Raw genomic sequence first — 9,726 nt, forward strand, 5'->3', positions numbered from 1 at the left:
AAGATCTTCAGATGGGTGTTTCATAGCATCCAGAATATTAAAATGAACAGTTATATCACCAAACTCCATAGATAGTGTGCCTGCATATACATCTATCTTAGTTCTAGCAGTTTTCATAAAGGGTCTGCCTAGAATGATGGGAACTGATCCTTGAGAAAATCCCTCCTCCGTATTCAAAATATAAAAATAAACAGGGAAAATCAGTTCACCAACTCTAACTAAGACATCCTCTATGAAAACAGCAGGATAGGCAACACTTCTATTAGCTAAGTGAATTACCACATCAGTTGACTGCAAGGGACCTAGAGATAGAGAATTAAAAATAGACAGAGGCATAACACTAACAGAAGCTCCTAAATCTAGCATGGCATTGTCAAACTTACTATTCCCTATAATACAAGGTATGCTGAATGTACCTGGATCTTTACATTTTTCAGGGATTTGGGGAATAGATTTACCAATCAATGCGGAGACATTTCTGCCCATGCTAATTCATTCACTTCCTTTAAGCTTCCGCTTATTAGTGCACAACTCCTTCAAGAATTTAGCATATCTTGGAATTTGCTTTATTGCATCCAGCAGAGGTATGTTTACCTCTACTTTTCTAAATGTTTCCAAGATCTCTTTCTCTGTCTCTTCCATTTTTTTGTTCGGAACTGCTCTTGGAGGGAATGGAAGAGGGATATGCTGCTTCTGCAAATCAGAATTACCAGTGGAAGATTCACCTGCACAGAAATTGTTAGGTAACTTACTCTTTAAATTTTTGTCATGATCTTTTTCTGGAGTAGAGTGAAGTTGGGCAGGTTCATTGCGAATGAGGAAGGTGCTACTGGTTGAGGTCCTTGACACTACTTTCCCGACCTCAATGAAATGGCACTCACATTTTTAGGATTTTGGACAGATTGAGAAGGAAGCTTGTCAGAATTCTGGGACTGTTGTTGATTTAACTGTGTAGCCAATTGTCCCATCTGGTTAGTTAAGCTTTGAATGGAGGCTCTGGTCTCTTGTTGAAACTGCATGGTTTGCATAGTCATTTGCCTCACAAGTTCTTCGAGGGAAGGTTGCGGAGGAGCCTCAACTATTTGTTGTTTCTGGGGCTGTTGCTGTTGTTGGATTGGTGGAGGAATGTATGGTCTACTTGGGCCAGTAGCATTTTGGAAGGAAGGAGTAGGTTGCTGTTGTTGTTGAGGGCTAGACCATCTGAGATTAGGGTGATTCCTCCATCTGGGATTGTATCTATTGCTGGAGAGGTCATAATTGTTATGCTATGGTTGATTTTGTTGCTGAGGTTAAGGAGGTCTATTGTAAATGTTTGCAGTATAAGCTTCAGGCTGCTCAATTCCTCCAAGTTGCTACATGGAAGGGCAAAGGTCTGTATGGTGGTCAGTAGAGGAGCATAAACCATAGACTCTTGCGACAGGTACAAATTTCTTATTCAAGGCCAGCTGGGTTACCAAGTTAACCAAGGCATCTAGTTTACCCTCAAGCTTCTTAGTTTCAGATGGTGCAGATGAGTTTGTAGCTACCTCATGCACTCCTCTAATGATTATAGCATCATTTCTTGCGCTAAACTGTTGGGAGTTGGAAGCCATCTTCTCAATTAAATTTCTGGCTTCAGCAGGGGTTATGTCTCCAAGGGCTCCACCACTGGCAGCATCTATTATACTTCTCTCCATGTTACTGAGTCCTTCATAAAAATATTGGAGAAGAAGTTGCTCCGAAATCTGATGGTGAGGGCAACTGGTACATAGTTTTTTAAATCTCTCCTAGTATTCATATAGGCTCTCTCCATTGAGTTGTCTAATACCTGAAATATCCTTTCTGATGGCCATGGTCCTGGAAGCAGGGAAAATTTTTTCTAAGAATACTCTCTTGAGGTCATCCCAGCTCATGATGGACCTTGGAGCAAGGTAATACAGCCAGTCCTTTGCCACTCCCTCTAAAGAATGAGGAAAAGCTTTCAAAAATATGTGATCCTCTTGGACATCTGGGGGTTTCATGGTGGAGCAGACAATATGAAATTCTTTCAGATGTTTGTGCGGTTCTTCACCTGCAAGGCCATGAAACTTTGGAAGCAAATGGATCAGTCTATTTTTAAGAACATATGGGACATCCTCATCAGGGTATTGGATGCACAAGCTTTCGTAGGTGAAATCAGGTGCAACCATTTCCCTTAGAGTCCTCTCACGAGGTGGAGGTTGTGTCATGTTCTCAGAATGTTCAAAATCAGAATGCTCAAAATTATAATGCTCAAAATCAGGATGTTCAAAATCACCAATAACAAAATGCACAGACTCACCAGTAATGGAATGCCCAGGATGATCAAAAGGTACAAAATGATGCACAAGTCAGATGGATTGCCTCTAGTCATACATGTAGAAGCAAATGACTTTGATGTTTTGATGATGATCATGATGATTTGATGCAAATGATGCAAATGCGCTTTTCAAGTTTAAATTCAAGACAATGATTCAAGAATACAAGACACACATTAAGATGATCACTAGTACATTAGGAAGGAAATTCCTAATTGATATAGCAAAAGGTTTGCCAAGTAATGCATGTTAAAAAGTGTTTTTCAAGAGATTTACTCTCTGGTAATCGATTACCAGAGGATGTAATCGATTACCAGTGGCCAAAAATGGTTTACAGCAGCTATTAAAATTTGAATTCAAAATTTGCACTGTGTAATCGATTACACATATATTGTAATCGATTACCAGCAGTTATTGAACGTTTTAATTCAAATTTTAAAGCTTGTAATCGATTACACACATACTGTAATCGATTACCAGAGGAGATTTTCAGAAAATATTCTCAACAGTCACATCTTTTCATTTGATTCTTGAATGGCCATCAAAGGCCTATATATATGTGACTTAAGACACGAATTTGCAGAGAGTTTTGATTGATCAAAAAGTTTTATCCTCTCAAAAGATTAAGAGAGTTTTTCTGAATTAAAAAAATGTCTTATCCTCTCGAAGATTCCTTGGTCAAACACTTGCATATTCAATAAGGAATTGTGATTGATCTTCATTGTACAATCTATCTCTTTGAAGAGAGATTTCTTCTTTTCTTCTTCTTACTTCTGAAAAGGGATTAAGAGACCGAGGGTCTCTTGTTGTAAAGGAATTCTGAACACAAAGGAAGGATTGTCCTTGTGTGTTCAGAACTTGTAAAAGGATTTTACAAGAGAGTGGAAAATCTCAAGTGGGTTGCTTGAGGACTGGACGTAGGCACGGGAAGTGGCCGAACCAGTATAAATCAAGTTTGCATTTCTCTCTTCCCTTAAACTTCTTTTATTTATTACTATTTATCTTTGGTTTGAAAGAAGTTTATTTTGAATTGTCTTTTGAGTAATTCATATTAAGGGTGCATTGTTAATCTAAAAAGAGAGAGTAAAATTTTAATTGGGGAATAGTTCTTGTTATCTTAATTCAACCCCCCTTCTTAAGATAACTGAGGTCATTTGTCTAACAATACACTGCATTCAGCATGCACAACTAGTTGCCTTCTCATGTAAATAAAAGTGTAGGTTTGAACTACATCTACCCTCAAATGATATCCAAATGACTTGAAATTTTGTGAGCAACCTTATAAAATGATGAGAAGATAGCAAATAAAATTTCAAACAAAAATTCAAAGTCTAACTATGGAAGTTAAAAATGGTAGGTTAAGAAAAATAAGAGAATAAAACTTGAAAAATAAAAAACTTTTGACAGAATCACTTTTTTTGGATGATGGAGACCTCAGTCGGCCATAGGCCGGCTCCCACTACATAGGAAATTTTTTTTCTACCCCAAATACATATATAATAATTGCGATTTTGATACCCGGAGCAAAAGTTATGGCCGTTTGAAGTTTTGACAAAAATCAAATTTGCTACTTTTTTGGAACTTTCAAATCTGACCAAACTAAAGGCTCTAGCTATTTTTCCCACAAAATATAGATTAAAATAAGTTACCACAAAAAAATTTAGCAAAAAATAACAACTCTAGCTACTAAAACAAAAAATCCCAAATAATTCAGAAAGGGTGGTCGCTAAATTCCGTCGCTACATGATTTCCACTACTACTTTGTTTTGCCGCAAGCAAAAGTGGTTGCTAAATCCGTCGCAAAGCACTATTCAAAGCAAAACACCCAAAACTGAAATAGGGAAAGCGCTTAACAGAAAAACTAAAACAGAACACACACTAAACACAATACCAAGACACTAAACAACACTAACACACACACTAACACAACACTAACAATTAAACATAAAACACGAAAGAATTAAACACTAACACGACACTTGCTATTATGAACCTTTGGACACTGCTCCCTGGCAACGGCGCCAAATTTGATCGAGGCCGTACTCGAATCAAATAAACATGAAAATGCAGTAACTAGGAAGTGATTCTAGGTCGTTTCCCAACGAGCAATGATAAATCAAATGTTCATAATATACTTGCAGTAACAGTAAGGATTGGAGGGGGGTTGTTTGTTTTGTGAAATGAAGAACAAGCAAACTAGAATATGAAATTAATAGTATTAAAAACGGGCTATTTCCTCTGATTCAGAAGCCACTCTCTTGTCCTAGGTTATAGAGAATTTGTCCCTAACAGTTAACCACTTAATTCAACCCTATTTTAATTTACTAAGCAAAAACCAACTTAGAGCTGTCAATACGTGATTAGGCAACACATACACCAATTAACCATTCGTCCATTAAGCATGAACACAAGTTAGGCTCAGAGGCAATTAATCGAACACGAAGCGTGCACAGATTAATATTAACGAATGTGGGTTAATTGGTGAAGGGAAAACTGCCAGGAAGCTACATTATAAACAGAACCTCGAAGAGAGTTGAGCTTCGTCCTCAAAAGGAAACAAAACCAAAAAACTTAGCCTTCCATAGATTCAACCAGAGCAGAAAACGTAAATGAAACTAAAAGCAGAAACGTAAATGAAGCAAAAACGTAAATGAAAGCAGAAGAAAGAACAAGAAACGAAATTGCAATAATTAGACGCAGAAAATAGAAAATTGCATTACGTGAACAGTAGCACTAGAACAGAAAAACGTAAAACCCTAAACCTTATGCTCTAAATAATAGTCTAACAGAATGCCTTGCACGAATCCCAAGGCTACTATTTAAAAGAGTCACTCAAAGTCACTGGGCCCTATTACATTATTCTGGCCCAAAACGAAATAAACACTGAACAATGTGAAATAAAATTGCAATCTCCTAATTAGAAATTAACTAAGGTAAGCGCTGCTTTATTTGCCCTCTTCAAGCCCACAACCAAAATCCGGATTAAGCCCAATGTTTCAATAATTCCTGAAATTAGATTAAAAATATCAAATTAGCTGAATGAGCCCAAATAATAAAACAGCCTAATTAATTTGACAATTAAGACTAATCAGTAATTAAAATGATGCAAAAAGGGTTTAAGAAAAAGAAGAAAATGATATGATGATCTCGCTCCCTACGTGTTGTTTGTGTTTGGATGCTATGATGATCTCGAACTTTTTGCTCATGAGAGCAGATGGTTAGGTGGATAGCTATGGAGAACCTCATGCTGGAGTATGCTGGAACACAATGCTTCGGTAGGATGTGACATTGTGACATGGGTTTCTATATTATATGCATAACATTCTGAACATGTTACTTTAATTTGGTGATTAATGTGAAAATGAATGTTTTACCCACATGAGCTCCTTTATATTTATTGAATAAAATCATTTTAATTAATTCCATATTTTCATGTATAATATTATATAAATATGTATGTCGAGGTAGAGGGTGTCACATACATAATTTTAAAATTATAACCTATTTAACATTTAAAAACCCATGATTTCCTTATTTTTGAAAATATATTAGGTAATTTAATTACATATAAATCTATTTTGGTTTTGTTAAACACATAAGATTCATTAAATTCATTATAATATGATTGATTTATATGGACAAACTCAAGAAAAGACTACATGGAGATCGGACCAATTTCGTTGACCCAGGACGAAATTATAGATAAAGGCCTATAAAAGGTTAAATATGTTTTTGGTCTCTTAACTTTATCTTATTGATATTTTTGTTTCCTAAATTAGTTTTTTAACATATTAATTTTTTAAAAAAAAAATCATCTCTCATATAGATAAAAACTTCCATAAATTTTGTAACCAAGCTGCAAAAAAAATCAATAAGGAGGAACTAAAAGAACATTTTTTTTTCAAATTGAATGACAAGAAACAAGAAACTTAAACTTAGGAGTCCAAACACAAGATGACCCAACTTTAAAATATCAAAAATATATTTATTTCTATTGTAAAATATAAACATATGTCCCACACACAAAAAATGAGACATGTAATTTCATTAAAAATGATACTACATTTTATTACATATAAAATATTTTCCTACTAAAAAATACATACAGATACAAAATGTTACATGCGATAAAAATTAATTTTTGGAGAAAAATAGTTTTTTAAAGTTAATGCTTGGACAAGTTGAAATTAGTAATTGGAAAAGGAGTTTAAAAAGCTAACAAGATTAAGTTATTGCCAAACAATTATTTTTTCCTTCACATTATTGGTTTATTTTTGGGCCCTTTCTCAGACATGGGCCTAGTGTCGTCGCTCCCCAAAACATTCCTTAGGGTTGGGTTTGCTTGAAGACCTTTAGTGGATGTACTGAGAAATAAATTGAAGTAGTGGATTAGCAATCACATTTCCATAGGTAGCAAAGCGGCTGCATTGTTCCTCCTGGTCTACCTTCGTTCATGGTTCAAGGCTCAAAAGGTATCATCTCTTTACTTGAATCTTTATTTAATTTTTTATGGTGAGGGTGTTAGGGAAGTACATTGGGTAGCTTGAGAGCAAGTGTGTAAGAAAAAAGGAGGAAGATTGACCTGGGGTGAAAAAAATTAGGGTATTTTAATTTAGCAACATTGGAAAAATGGTGGTTCAGAAGGAAGAGAAATCAACAATAATTGTGATATGGGATATCAAAGAGTAACTATGAGAGGGAAGAAAGAATCTGGCATTTGAGTTTGTTAGAAGGTGGGTGGGGGTTGGGGGTTGGGGGGTTAGGGGATACTTTTATTTTCTCAAGACCTTCGGGTGGAAGTGGTTTATTTTCACATATAGGAAGTATACTAGATTATACAACCTTGTAGTAGCCATAAAAGCCAGGGTGTCAAGTTTAGGTGACCGGAGGGAGGGAAATTGATTGTGGTGATGGGAATGGAGAAATCTCTATATCATTAGGAGAAATAAATATAATAATTTACTTAGATAAAAGGTCATGACTTTAGAAGTATTAATTTGATTCTGATTGAGGAGGACATATTGGTATGGAAGAAGGAGAGTACTAGTCTCTACTCAGTTAAGTTTGCTTAGATGGTGTTATTTTTGTGTAATGGACAGATGTACATGATAGTTTTTAATAAAGATATAGGTGAGATGTCTCTTTGAGTGTGCAAGCTTATTGCTTGGAAACCAACACTAGATAAGATACCCTGATTTTTGAATTTATCTCACAGGAATACCATCAATGACAATGAAGTATTATGTGTGGGATGTGTTTTGACTGTAAATATACTTGGCACTTGTTCTTTGAATGCAATTTGTTTTGCTAGAGTTTGGTGCGGTTACTTTAGGTGGTGGGGTATTCATTTTGCACAATATAATGACTCTCCTTCTAAATTCTCACAACTCGTGGGTTTGCCAAGTTGCAATGATTAGAATGAGTTACTGTGATAACAATTTGGTTTGTAGTGTTTTGGGCAGAATGGAGGACTCGTAGTTTTCTTGTTTTTAAAACCATAAGAATGAGTTTTGATCTAATCGTTTAACGGTTACGATACACCCTTGTCAATTAATTAGTACTATATGTGTTTTTTTTGTACTGTCCCTACTCATGTTGGTTTGTAAACTCAAAAGTTTATTTAGGTATACAATGAAAACACAACCACATAGCCTTATCCCATTAAATGAGATCATTTACATGAACCACATCATATCATTTGCACAATTAAAAATAAAATTTTTGGGAATATTTTATATCATAAGATATCCCTTGACAAATTCTCCAAGTTCTTTTTCATGCTTCTCTCCTCCTTTTTATATGGCCAATTTAACTACAATACCATTTGGTATGAATGGAAAGAAAGTGTTAGGAATGTTTTTTTTTAAACTAATCAACGTAGGAATAGGAAAAGAAATAGATAGAATCTTTTGTAAAATATTTTGTGGGAGAAAAAATTATACTTCTTTATTTTCTTGCATTTTATGTAAATTAATATGTAATGTTTAGCATTATGTATAAATAGATAGAAAGAGCAGGAGAAAGCTTTATGTTATATCAATTTATACTCTTTTGATAATCTTTCAAATGTAGAAAAAATTTATAATCTTCCTATATATTTTGAATTTGATTTATGTATTTAATTATATTTATAGTTTTCTGGTATAAAATTTAATTTAATAAATATTCAAAACATATAAGACTCTACAAATTGAGAAGTTTACAATTTCTTCATTTTTTTAATCCTCCCGACCACAAACGCCTCATTGATCTAATGAATATTTTTTTTCTTGGTATTCTTGTTAGGATATTTGGCTCTTCCTCAGTGATCAATTTTTAAATTATTGATATTTTAATTCTATTAAGTACATCTATTTTTGTTGTTTTAAATTTGTTTCATACATTGCTATCATGTTTATTATTCTTAATTCTTGTAGTTAACGAAACAAATATTGCATCTTTAGTTCAATGATTGAGTTTTTCATGGTTTTGGTAAAAATTATTGACTTTGTGACTTGTGATCATATATATATATATATATATATATATATATATATATATATATATATATATATATATATATATATATATATATATATATATATATATATATATATATATATATATATATGTTTCTAATAGATTTTATTTTAATTGGTTTGTTCTTTTTGTAATGCTCAGGCAATTTTTTTCAATATCAAATAATGAGTGTATCTGGTAAAAAAATTACTAAAATGGATGCCCTACAATATATTAAGGAAGTACAATGTGCATTTCACGACAGCAGAGAAAAGTTTGACAAGTTTATGGATGTCACGAAAGAGTACAAATTTCATAGGTATGAACAAGTTGAACAACAATCTACCTTTCAATTCTCCACTTAATATATACACACACGTGCCCGCTTGCATTTTTCCATCTTTCTATCTTCTATTATTGTTTTTAATAGGAGGGGGAGGGGGAGGGGTCATGATTTTGTTAACAAATATTAATTTATTATCTTTTATTCATTTGCATAATTGATGTTGGGATTGTCGTAGAAAAAATGGAGGAGATTCTTAAAGACCATGGGGATTTGATTTTGGGATTCAACAATTTTTTGCCAAAGGGATATGAAATCTTACTTCTAGATGAGGGTGAGGATGGGTTTGGAAATGCTTCGAAATATTTGAAGAAGATTCAGGTGACAAAATTCTTAAATTTTAGGCATCTCATATGACATGGGACATTGGGAATGATTTTAGTCGGGCATAAAAAGTTGTTAGGTTTGATAATGCCATGGCAATGCAAGAAACAAATACAAGTTAATTAAATTTGATGGTAAAATTAGATGTTACAAAGAAGGATTTGTTGAATATGGTAGGTTTATGTAAGAAAAGAAAACACATTTTAATACACACACACACACACACACACACACACTTTCATCTAT

The 9,726-nt window shown here is 33.8% G+C and overlaps 1 non-coding gene across 1 annotated transcript; it reads left to right on the forward strand.

The window, feature by feature from the left end:
* The first annotated feature begins 1,722 nt into the window (after positions 1-1,722).
* On the forward strand, positions 1,723-1,829 carry LOC114424865. Its single transcript, XR_003669155.1, has one exon. It is a non-coding gene; the product is annotated as a small nucleolar RNA R71 (small nucleolar RNA).
* The last annotated feature ends 7,897 nt before the right edge of the window (positions 1,830-9,726 follow it).

This window comes from Glycine soja, chromosome 8, assembly GCF_004193775.1.
Source record: "Glycine soja cultivar W05 chromosome 8, ASM419377v2, whole genome shotgun sequence".
NCBI lineage: Eukaryota > Viridiplantae > Streptophyta > Magnoliopsida > Fabales > Fabaceae > Glycine > Glycine soja.